The sequence below is a fragment of the Lissotriton vulgaris genome, chromosome 5, assembly GCF_964263255.1.
Source record: "Lissotriton vulgaris chromosome 5, aLisVul1.2, whole genome shotgun sequence".
Lineage (NCBI taxonomy): Eukaryota > Metazoa > Chordata > Amphibia > Caudata > Salamandridae > Lissotriton > Lissotriton vulgaris.
The window spans coordinates 385,270,278-385,283,372 of NC_141693.1; positions in this window are offsets into that span (position 1 = coordinate 385,270,278).

The following is a 13,095-nucleotide window of genomic DNA, read 5'->3' on the forward strand; positions in this document are numbered from 1 at the left end:
TTCCAAACATAAACAAGCATTTGCAATGCAATAGGTCTCGCATTAGGAAAGCTTGAGCTATTGGTCTTGTAAATGACAAATATTTTATTTATGTATCGGTTTTGAAAATAGCGAAATTAATAGCTTTGTCATTTACAATGCCAATGCCACAGCCTGAATAGACTGTCCGGCCGTGAAATGGATTAAAAAACTAGGCTTGTAGCGTGGAGTATAGTTTAGAATTATACAGCTAGCTAACGAGCAGCCACTAGTAAGGTTTACTAGTTAGCTCCTAATCTCGGAAAACCAGGATTGTACTTCGTTAATTATATCGCCGAATAAGTTTTACCTTTATTTCAACTAGTGTTATAAATAGGAACATGTTGGGCCAAAATTCTGGCAGTTTAAAGGGGAAATACGGTTCTTTCTTTTAATCACAATTTATTGAACTGGAAGTTCGGCAGCGTGAAGCCTGTCGTGGGGCGGGACTTCCGCCTTCTGCGTGAAGCCCGCATCCACAGACTGCCAGAGAGCAGCATTGGTGATGTGGGCGGGGCTCCCATGCCTGAGGTAGAGCCCCGCGGTGGCTGCCGAAGTCAGGAGTGGCGGCGATGCGGTGAGTGGGGCTTAGTTGTAAGGGGGGGGTGTGTGTCTGTGTGTGTGTGCAGGGGGGGTAGGGGGCTGCGGTGGGTGTATGCGTGCGTGTCTGTGTGTGCATGTCTGTATGTGTGTGTGTGTGTGTGTGTGTGCAGGGGGGTGGGGGGCGGCAGCGTGTGTATGTGTGAGCGCGCCTGTGTGTGTGTGTGTGTGCGCAGGGGGTGGGGGCTGGCTGTGTGTGTGTGTGCGCCGTGTTTGCATGCAAGCCAAGCGAAAGCAGGGGCTGTGTGTGCGTCTGCGCAAGCGCGTCTCAGAGGCATGCTCCCGCGGTCAAAACTGAGACTGCAAAAGCGCGCGTCTGACTCATGTCTTCATTCCTAGAAACGGCTGACAATAGGTTCCGAGCAGACAGCAATCAATGCTTCGCATTGAATGCAGGTCGGGCTCGACCTAAATATGGATATCAGAACATGTGCCATAAATAGAACAGATGGTCATGAGGTACTTATACAGATGAATTCAAGTCCATTGGGCCATAAGAGTAAGATTGGTAGGGTACCCTGCCTGCAAAACTTATAAATCAACCCTTAAGACCTGATTGAAATGAAGGTCTTCTCTGAGGACCATGCTGATGGTTATGTTGTTTTTGGCTACACATCAAGGAGATACCTTATGTGCTGAGATATGTCTACCTGACAGTCAAAGTAAAAAAAAAGGCAAATAAGACACGGATCCAATTATTTAACTCAGTTTTCAAGCTGGCAAATAAAAGACTTACCACACCAAACAAGCAAGAGTGCACTGTGGCTTGGGAGGTTTATGAAGCCCAGACTGAGATGAGAGCCTAGATCTGCTTAGTGTTAAACAAGGTTTGTTAAAGTTTATCTTTGTAAGTGTCTTGCGGCACCACTATCTGAATACATTTTCAAGAAGCCACCAGTGTTGGTCAACTGGACTCCATCCACTAACAGCCAATTAAGACATTGACAGGGACGCTCTGTAAAACCCAGTGCTAAAGGCTCAAGGCTGCATTAGGGAATTAATGGTCCGGAGAGATATCTCAGACCATTCTCATGAAATACTATTAGCTCAGGTAAATGATAATAGGAAAGTCCAAACTATGGGGCATATTATCAAGAAAGGGCCTTACATTAACTCCGCTTTTATCGGCAGGAAACTGCAGATAAAGCGGCGATAATGGGCTTGATAATATGCTTTATGAATTCCAATCGAAGCCCATGTTAGATGTGAAGACATATAACATGGGCTTCGATTGGAATTCCATAGAGCATATTATCAAGCCCATTATCGCCGCTTTATCAGCAGTTTCCTGTCAATAAAAGCGGCTATAATGTAACGCCCTTTCTTGATAATATGGCCCTTTATTCTTTATCATTGTGAGATGTTTAGCCAGTGAACAGAGAGGCTGACTGTTTGAAAAATTTGGGGATAACTTAATCCAAAGTGAACACAGACATGCCGGTCCATTTAGATGCAAGGAGAAAATTAAATGCTGCAGAAACGTTCCATATACCACGATCCTGGGAGCAGTCATGCTAATTAAGGTTGAGAGCTTTCTCTTCCTTTATAGGCAGAAAAGCAAAGAGGGTGGATCAATTATCTACTAGTGCCAGGTTAGGGTAAAGTTTCTCTACAGTTGTACTGAAACTAAGGGTCCTAGATGTGTGACTTTTAGATTTATTAAGGCACATTGAAGCAATACACTCCTTAATAAATAAACACATTACAGTATTAAAAGGTCAAACAACAAAATATGTTTTCAGACACACAATAATATTGTTAGGGTTTGTTCACAAGTATGGTTTAGGATTACAATATTCAACCACAATAATAATAATATGGAAACGTTTGGGAATTAAAAGCAAAAGGCAGTCCTCACAAAAATTGCCTTGCCAATGACAGCAGAAGTATTGAGCGAGGCTCATTGCATTGCAATGCATGTCACCAATAAACATTCTCAAATGTTTAAAATATGGCCTTTGTTGGCTACTATGAGGTTCCACTGCAGGATTGGGTGTTGTTTAAAATATTTTGCAATGTTCAAACAATCAGTGTCACAAGATCTCTGGCAAATTCAACTAGATTTATGTCCCTTATCACCTGTGTCAACACATGTTGGCCATTTGTCATGACAAATAAAAAATATTTGTTGGATGGGTCACTCAATATACTAGCTCATTCCTTAGGAATTTGTTCCAACACCACTGTTCCGAAGAATACTACCTACAATTCTCCTGCTTCCTATCCAGTTCATGAAACTAGGGGACATATTATCAAGAACGGCGCTAAAATTATCACCTCTTTAGCGGCAGGAAACTGCCACTAAAGCGGCGATAATGGGCTTGATAATATGCCCTTGTGAATCTCCATAAAAGCCCAGGTTCACACCAGAAACCTGGGCTTCTATGGGAATTCACAAGGGCATATTGTCAAGCCCATTATCGCCCCTTTAGCGGCAGTTTCCTGCCACTAAAGCAGCAATAATTGTAACGCCGTTCTTGATAATATGCCCCTAGATTAGTTAATAGCTCATTGTTGGGACTCATCAAGTACACGTTGGTCTGCAAGTCTAGGGTCATCTCCATGCTATAGTGTAAAAACCAAAAATCTGGGAATCATCTTTGATGTGGACCTCTCATTCTTCCCTCAAATCAATATTGTTGCTATTGGTTTCAAAATACAACTATACATGCTTCAAAAACCTCTTGATGTGAGCAGAAACCCTATCTATCTTTCACTACCATTTGACAAGGATATGAAAAAACAGCCGATGAGATTAAGATTCTGGTTAATCTCCTTAAAAGCCTAGTGGTATAGCCAGAAGGATCTTGTTGTTTCCATTAGGCAATGCCACTTTTGTGCAAAGGAAGAGGAATCCTTGTCCCAAATTCTCTGTATCTGTGAAAAATTGCATATGCTAAGGACGTTCCTGTGGAACCCAATATGACGTACCCTAACCATCACGATTTGCCAAGATACTTTGCAAGCATGTTTGAAAGGCAAATCTTCTCAGTTGTCTGCTCGATTTCAGAAATTTCTTAAAGTTGCCTTAGAAATGTTGTAGACATTGTGGAAATTGCTGGAGACAAGATAATGGTTTCACTGTGGTATGCCCACACATAAATACGCTGCCAATAAGTTCCGCACTCCCTTCGGATATTGGCACCGATCACCAATTGAGAATTAACTGGACTCCAACTCAAAGTAAATCTGATACTTTAAGAATTGGGAAAATGGCCTTATTTACTTAGAAGCTGGAGGTGAACCAAGCATGATATGGTCTTCCAGAGGTAAGACATTAATTCTGCTGATACAGTCCTGAGAATGGGACTTACCCTGGAGGCCAGGTCAGCACTTTAAAGGTCTGGAATGGACCTCCTTTTTAGGTTGAGGCTAGGCAGCGCGCAAGCGCTGTCTGCAAGACCTGTAGTAATCCCTATACAGAGCACAAGCCAGCCTGCAGCTTGCCATTGGTTCCCGCTGAAGTTGCTCTGCTTTCTTGGCTCCTTATTCGCTTTCCCTCCCGAAACGTCACTTCCGTTAAAATCTTTTGATCATGGCGCCCACGTTACAAGCCACCATGCACATCAGTTTAATATGCACGGGCGCCACGCTTCATTGCATTCATAATTCGTTTTGTATTCCCCTGGCGCCGCTTCAGGACTACCATGCGCATACATTTAATATGCACGGGCGCCATGCTTCATATTGTAGCACGGCATCTGCTTTCATCGTTCCTTTTACTTTAGCATGCTGGTCTCTTTACAGGCCGCCATGCTCCTAATGTTTATGTATGTGCAGGGAATAATGTTTGCCTACGGTACGTTTCTTATTGTGTGTAATAATATTGTATTTTAAAGACAGAAGTAACGTAGCAATTAGTAATAGAGAGGGTGTGGCTTGACTTCTAGAGCGGCTGACTTTGACGCTGGGGAACGGGGTTTGAGTCTGGCAGGAGGCTCAAGCGTCCTGCAATTCACTTAATCTCCCAGTGCCTAAAAGTGAATGTGTCCATCTGTTATGCGACTGGTGCTCCTGTAAAGTGTTCTGATACCTTCAGGTCAAGTTCGGGTTATAGAAAAACTGCGAAACAAAATCACCAAGGAAATTATTCTTCGCTCTTTAAAGAGACCCCGGGGAAGGCTTTTTTATTAACCAATACAAAATTAAAAGATACAAAGTTAAATGTTGCATATCGACTTTATTGTTAAATTTTAGTCATATATAAATAAGAGTGAACATATTCTTGGTTTTCTATAGTCCTGTGTGGACTGTTGTGTCTATTAGCCTGACAACGTTCCCTTAAAACAAGGCCGCTCTTTCAATGAAATCTGAGACGTTAAAGTTTGTCCCTCTTCATTTTCTATCTGAGATACAGTCCCTACAGCACAGCTTTCCAAACTTTTCAAGTTGGTGACACACTTTTCGGAGATGCATCATTTTGGGACACAGTAAGGCAGTGTAGCCAGCGATCGTAGCGAGCGAGCCCGAACCACCTAAGGGGGGTTCTCACTCACTCTGTCTGTCTCCCTCTCTCTCTCTAACCGTCTCGCTCTCTCTCTCTCCCTCCCTCTCTCTCCCTCTGTCTCCCTCTCTCTGTCTCCCTCTGTCTGTCTCCGTCTGCCTCCCTCTGTCTGTCTACTTCCCTCTGTCTCTCTCTATCTGGCTTCCTCTGTCTCGCTCCCTGTTGCCCTCTTCCCTCTGTCTGTCTCCTTCTGTCTCACGCTCTCTGTCTCCCTCTCACTGTCTCCCTCTCTCTGTCTCCCTCTGTTTCCATCCCTCTGTCTCCCGCCCTCTGTCTCCGTTCCTCTGTCTCCATCCCTCTGTCAGCCTCCCTCTCCCTCTGTCTCCCTCTCCCTCTGTCTCCCTCTCCCTATGTCTCCCTCTCCCTCCCTCTCTCTCCCTCTGTCTCCCTCTGTCTCCCTCTGTCTCCCTCTGTCTCCCTCCCTCTCCCTCCCTCTCCCTCCCTCCCTCTGTCTCCCTCCCTCTATCTCCCTCCCTCTCTCCCTCCCTCTGTCTCCCTTCCTTTGTCTCCCTTCCTTTGTCTCCCTCCCTCTGTCTCCATCCCTCTGTCTCCCTCCCTCTGTCTCCCTCCCTCTATCGCCCTCCCTCTGTCGACCTCCCTCTGTCTCCCTCCCACCTCTGTCTGTCTGTCACCCTCCCTCCCTCCCTCTGTCTGTCTGTCGCCCTCCCTCCCTCTGTCTGTCACCCTCCCTACCTCCCTCAGTCTGTCTGTCTTCCTCCCTCTGTCAGCCTCCCTCTCCCTCTGTCTCCCTCTCCCTCTGTATCCCTCTCCCTCCCTCTCTCTCCCTCTGTCTCCCTCTGTCTCCCTCCCTCTCCCCCCCTCTGTCTCCCTCCCTCTGTCTCCCTCCCTCTATCTCCTTCCCTCTCTCCCTCCCTCTGTCTCCCTTCCTTTGTCTCCCTCCCTTTGTCTCCCACCCTCTGACTCCATCCCTCTGTCTCCCTCCCTCTGTCGCCCTCCCTCTGTCTCCCTCCCACCTCTGTCCGTCTGTCACCCTCCCTCCCTCCCTCTGTCTGTCTGTCATCCTCCCTCCCTCTGTCTGTTGCCCTCCCTACTTCCCTTGGTCTGTCTGTCTTCCTCCCTCTGTCTGTCACCCTCCCACCTCTGTCTGTCTGTCACCCTCCCTCTGTTGCCCTCCCTCCCTCCCTCTGTCTATTGCCCTCCCGCCTCTGTCTGTCTGTCACCCTCCCACCTGTCTGTCTGTCACCCTCCCTCTGTCGCCCTTCCTCCCTCCCTCTGTCTGTCGCCCTCCCACCTCTGCCTGTTTGTCGCCCTCCCACCTCTGTCTGTCTGTCACCCTCCCTCTGTCACCCTCCTACCTCTGTCTGTCTATCTCCCTCCGTCACCCTCTTACCTCTGTCTGTCTCTCTCCCTCTGTCACCCTCCTACCTCTGTCTGTCTCCCTTCCTCTGTTGCCCTCTTACCTCTGTCTGTCTGTCTGTCTCCCTCCCTCTGTCGCCCTTCTACCTCTGTCTGTCACACTCCCTCTGTCGCCCTTCTACCTCTGTCTGTCTTCCTCCCTCTGTCGCCCTCCTACCTCTGTCTGTCTGTCTCCCTCCCTCTGTTGCCCACTACCTCTGTCTGTCTGTCTCCCTCCCTCTGTCGCCCTCCTACCTCTGTCTGTCTGTCTCCCTTCCTCTATCGCCCTCCTACCTCTGTCTGTCTCCCTCCCTCTGTCACCCTCCTACCTCTGTCTGTCTGTCTGTCTGTCTGTCTGTCTCCCTCCCTCTGTCACTCTCCTACCTCTATCTGTCTCCCTCTGTCTATTCCAAACGGTAGACGGAAGGGGTATGTCTGTTAGATGGGCACATGCCAACGTATTTCTTTAGAGGCCAAAATATGTTTGTTAAGAATAAAAGAAAAGAAAAAATTGACCGGGATGGGATGGAGGACACAGAGAGTTCTAATCAAAAGCTAACAATATTTGTTAAAAAAAAAAGAATTGTATTTTCGTTTCCTGCATAATATATGGTCGGAATTCTTTTTCTTTTCCATACACAGAGCAGACATAATCTTTGCACACAGACGAGCTGATCGCGTGCCCTGCTGTGTAGAAAGCCTGGTACTTTGCACTCTAACAGCGTTTTGTATTTAAATTTCTCGAATTTCACGGAAAGTATTTGAATGACTCATGGTCCCCCACATGCCAGCTCTGTATCTCATCGGCGCGAGGGGGGGGATGTTTTATCAGACAATCGGGTGTTTTCAGCAGAGACCAGGGGAGAATGGGTGAATGACGTCGTCGGCAGAGGCCTTAAAGCACAGCTTAATGCCTCTTAATTAGCAGCAGTTATGTGCTAAGTGGCCATTAATACCGGTGTCATCCTGCGACACACCCACCCTTTGCAGGCGACATAGGACTGTGTCGGGACACACAGTTTGGAAAGCTCTGCCCTACAGGAAACAAGAATGGAATCTTATCATCTGCCCCAGCTCCAGCACTTGTCACACCGGAGAACAAGGCGTTCAAACAGGCCCCGGGCTCAAACAGCAGTAAAAGTATTGCTGTGCTTTTGGCTAATCACATACCTGGCCCTCTAGACACCCTCGCTGTGTCTTTGTGTGCCCTTTCGATTTTTTGGGTGTAAATGATATGCATCATTTTGCACGTTCTATGAACCTTTCTGTGCACAATCCCGGAGTGGCGGTACTCATGGCTGACAAGCACTGTTCCACGTCCTCTGACCCCGCCAGAGCAATGGGCATTTTCTCTGAACTCTCTGCCATGGCTACTGCTCTGGGTCTGAACCTGGGCCCCTCAGTACCCGCAGTTCACCAAGCTGCACCCGCCCACTCCAGCCCCCCCATTTTGGCCCCTGCCCCTTCAGCACACCTCAACTTCTCCTGTCCGTCACAAATCTTAATCCTGCACCTCTCATCCCTTCTATTGCTGCTCAACCATTCATCTCCCTAATGCTCCCTACCTAGCCACCTCAGCGCCTATCTGTCAAGGCCCTACCTCCTACCCTCCCAACTGCACCTCCCTGAGAGCTGTACATCTCCTGCCTGAAATGCTTCCCTACAACCCACTGCCAGGGTTGCCACCTTTGCAAGAGAAAGAAGCACATAGTGTGGGACTACCGACCACCCCCCCCCCTCATCATACAAACATCATCATGAAAATTAACAGTCCCACAGCGGGGCGAGGAGCGAGCCTGGGAAGGGCGGGCACAAAGAGGGTGCTTCCCGCGCAACCCAGGCTCTTAAACACCCCCCTTTTTGGTCCTACCCCCTTGACCCGGAAGCGCTCATGCCGCTTACGGGTCAATGGCGGGACCCACCAATCACTAGGGGCAAGGGGGGGCCGGGCCCAGCCATGCGTGCGTGGAGGCCGAGCGGCCCCACTTTCCTTTTGCAATGCAGTAGGTCTCACATTTGAGAGAGTTTGATCTATTGACATTATAAATGACAATGCCTTTTATTTATGTGTTGGTTTTTAAAACTTAAATAAAAGGCATTGCCATTTACAATGCCAATAGCTTAAACTCGCGAAAATGCGAGACCAATTTCATTGCAAATTCTTGTTTGAAGTATTGTTTTTAGTCTTTTCTACTTTAAATTGTTGCTTTTCAACCGATTTGATGAAGCTTTTAGCAATTAACCTATATATTATGTGTTGAAGAATTTGGGGTTCTATTGTAATGGTTTTAATCAATAGTTCAAAAAAGAATTATTCATCTTGTTTTCCCACAAATTGAATTTGACAAATATGATGTCTACTCAAACTTAGTTTATAGTACTGAAATGTGATTTCCACTAGTTTCCTAAAGAAACTGCTAGATAGGCATCACTGACTTCAAATTCAAGGCATCAATATGTGCATCCATGTGTGAAGGTTAAACCACATTAAAATAGTTCTAAAAGAACTCCACTGGCTCTCAGTTAAGGCAGGATAAAATGAAAATAATTCTGCATTATCTATAACTTGAACAAACGCCTGGCATACCTATGAAAGCTGACGTCACATCACATCTGTTATAATAACCTTTTTGTCAGCTTAGCTACATCCCAGCACACAAAGGGGCATATGTACAAGGAGTTAACGCCGCCGTAGCATACATTTTTTTTACATTATAGCAGTTTTTTTTATCGCCATATGTACAAATTGCCGCTAACCGCGGTCATTGACAGTTTGCTTGCGAAATTGTCTGTTTTTTCGATTGCTGCTTATGTTAGCAATAGCTAACGAAAATTAGATGCAAGGTAGGCATTCCTGTGTAAAAATGGCTGCTAACCTGACTTCGCGATATTTACAAGGGATTCCCGGTCTGGTGATACTTTCCAAAAATTGTCTTGGATACCATTAATAGTCTGACCCCACAGTACCTACGCTTCCCCAACACTGCGCAAAAACAACTTTACATCATGTAAGTCTTCTATTCCATTGCTGGGTTCTCGCATGTGTTGCGGGCAATTGACTGCTCCCATGTTCTGCTTCTGCTTCCAGCGGACACTACACACACCTACCGGAACAAGATGTCCACACACTCCATGAACCTGCTGGCAATTGTGGACCACCGGGGTTTGTTCACCAATGTTGTTGCTCAGTTTCCAGGGTGTGTGCATGACTCCTACATCTTCCAACAGTCCATCATCAATCAGCGGTTTGAGAGCACCACATATGGAAATAGACTGCTTGTTGGTAAGTACTAACTGAACACACCATACACCTCAAGTTCCCAATAACGTACCTCAAAAATGTGATAATGCACATGTAGCAAATGTAATACACCATGCTTTGTAACAGATCCACCTACCATGCACAAGAACCCAAGGGACTGTGGTTAGTGGGGGTAGCCTTATAAAGAAACTTTCCTCAAAGGTCCTGCCCCTCCGTCACACATTTGCAAATGCTGGGAGAGGTGGGAACCAAGTAGGGGTGATGGAGGGTCAGGACCTATGAGGAAATTGTGAATACAAGGCTATCCCCACTAACTGTAGTCCCTTGGGACACATTAAATCCACCTGAATAGGGCACGCAGGAAACACTACAGAACACCTTTTTTATGAGAGTGCAGCTGTCTGCGTCCTCAATTGACAAAAAGATAGGTATACACCCCAACTGAAGACCCAGGGAGGTAAACCCATTTCGCCATGAAGAAAACCCAGGACCCATATGCTCCACCTAATAGGGGTGAAACATGTTGTCATGGCATGAGGACCATCATCTCCTGATGACACCCTTCATTTTCTCACATCCCTTGTAACTCAGACATCAAAGGGATACCTGGAGATGGAGGAGGATTTGTAATGTCCAAACACTCTGGCCGATCTATCTTAAGTGCACCCTGAGATACGGTTGACCCACCCTGTCCTTTAGGAGTCAGGGTGAACCTGATGATGAAGCATGACAACACCTAGAGTGTGTGAGGGTTATTTAACAAAAAGAAATTATGTCCTTCCCTGCATTTGAGTGGTTGATGCCACAAGAGTTAAGTGCCGAGCTATCATTACACTGGATGGGATACCTCTGGTGAATAGTATTTCATTTAGGAGGGAGTATCCACACCCAGGAAAACCTGTTTACCCTTGTGGCTTAGGAGAAGGGCTCTTTTACCTTAGCCAAGCATACCGTGCACATGACTACCCTGGTGACGTTCAGCAATATGATGCACAAAAGCTGAAATAACAATGTGTGTTGAATCGTATTACTCAAACATGCATACATGCAGAGTCAAGGTCAATTAATGCACAAGGACATCAATGCATATGTGCATTGTCATCACATGTCCCAGTGAGTACATTGCACCAGGTAGCAGTGCCACTGTTACTCAAACACTGACCCACCTTTGGGGCAAGGTGGATGTAATTAGCCCATAATTACTTCAACGTTTAGTAGACAAGGAATCTCTCTCACAGCTACCCTCAGTACAATCTCTTTCAATGAGGCATATAGATGATGTCCCAAAATAGTAATCGCCAAGAACTTAATGGGGATGTGTCAGCAGGCACATGTGCCAATGGTGCACATCATTAAATATGTGCACATAAGAAGATCAGTATGTGCAATGGGCCTGTAAACAAACTGTAATCTATTTACGAGTTAAACATAAATCCTGACAGTTACAACATAGCGGCAATACACAGGATCCAGACAATGCCATCATGGTGACGTGTAGCCTGTCAAGTATAGGCAATTTAACTTGCAGTAATGGTGGTCAATTGTCTGTAGCTACACATGACAAACCTGAATTTCCAAAGTAGCACAAATCACACAAGCCAAAACAGAAACTCTGCAATACAGCATGCACTAATACTTATTAACACATCTCTTCATTGTATGTTTCAGGTGATCAAGGATTGTACTCCCTCAATGGCTGATGACACCCCTCAGAGTCACAGACACACAGACACAGAGAAAGTAAAATGTGGCACTGGACGCACCAGGTCCATTGTCGAAAGGACATTTGGCGTGCTTCAATCAAGGTTCTGGTGCCGCAACATATCAGGCGGCAGACTGCTGTACAACCCAGAACTAGTAGGCAAAAGAATCCTGGCATGTTGCACCTTGCACAACATATGTGTCTGCAGAAATGCGCCATGGCTTGAAGTGCCATATAAATATTAGAATCCTGAGGATGACCAGGAAGACGAGGCAGATGCTGCACACACCACAACTTCTGCTGGAGGAACAGCACAAAGAGAACGAATTATAAATAATTTCTTCACATAAGCACGTCAAAATATGACATCCATTTATTTCTTTTCTTTGGAAAATGCACATAAGCATAGTTTGTGCAATAAAATATCACTACACCAAAACCTTGGGTGCCTGTTTATTCTTTGCATAAGTTCATATATTTGACAGGTGAAAGTTAAACATTGTGCGGTTAGTAATGATGAATTGTAGGTTTTAGGGTGGGTATGTGTTTTGGGGGTCAAATATAAATATTAAGGTGTGTTTTGAGGTCAAAGATACATTTTAATGTGTGTTTTGGGTTCAAATATGAATTTTAGGGTATGTTTTGGGGTCAATTATGAATTGTAGGGTGTGTGTTGTGGCCAGAGATGAAATGTCATCAAATCCTGTTCATCTGAGGAACAACTTGCACTTAGCGTCCAAAATTTGCCCACCTTAATGCAAAAGCGATCATTTTTTCAAAACCGCTATGGAAAATAATCGCTAAATACATGTAACAACATGGAATATTACTGCTAAAGGCAATTTCCGTGCAGATTCTCACCACAAAGTCAAAAAACTTTGGGCCAAATTGAACGAGAAATGGCGGAGCACGCCACTTGCAGAACATTTAGGCTGCCCTGGGTCTACCGTTTTGACTACGAACAACAGTGACCCATCCCTCTTTTCTCGGTTGCCCAATGTTTTTTCATATTTATAGTTAGTGCTAGGTAAGGTTTTTAATTGTTAGGTAGTGTAGTTGTGTTGAAGGAATAGGTAGTGTAGGATTTGAACATAGTTATTCTCTTATAGTGTTTGGGGATAAGTTTCATTTTCCTTTGGGTGGGGCTGTTGAAGTATTTGTTGTTATATAAAAAAAAAAGCAAAAAAATATATATTTGCGTAGGATAAATGTGTCGTTAGTTTATGTTTAGTTAAGATGTATTTGTCCTGTCATCCGTTCTCCTACCTGGCAGCCAAGACATGGAACTCCCTTTCCGAACACCTACGACTGACCCAGGACCATCTCACCTTCAGGAAGCACCTCAAGACCTGGTTATTCGAGCAACAGCGGCACCCCCCTCCCTTAAGCGCCTTGAGACCCTCACGGGTGAGTAGCGCGCTCTACAAATATATTGATTTATTGATTGATTGAACCCGATGTGCCTTAAGGGTGGGAGGGGTATTGCTGTCTTACATATGTTGTTGCATGTTTAGGATTAGTTACGGTAGATAGTTTAGATTCACTTAGTTCCAGTTAGTTAAGATTAGGTTAGTTGTAGTAAGGCTTAGTGTTAGTTTAGGGTAGGTAATTTTGTTAATTGATAATACATTTATACTGTTTCTGAATTCTGGT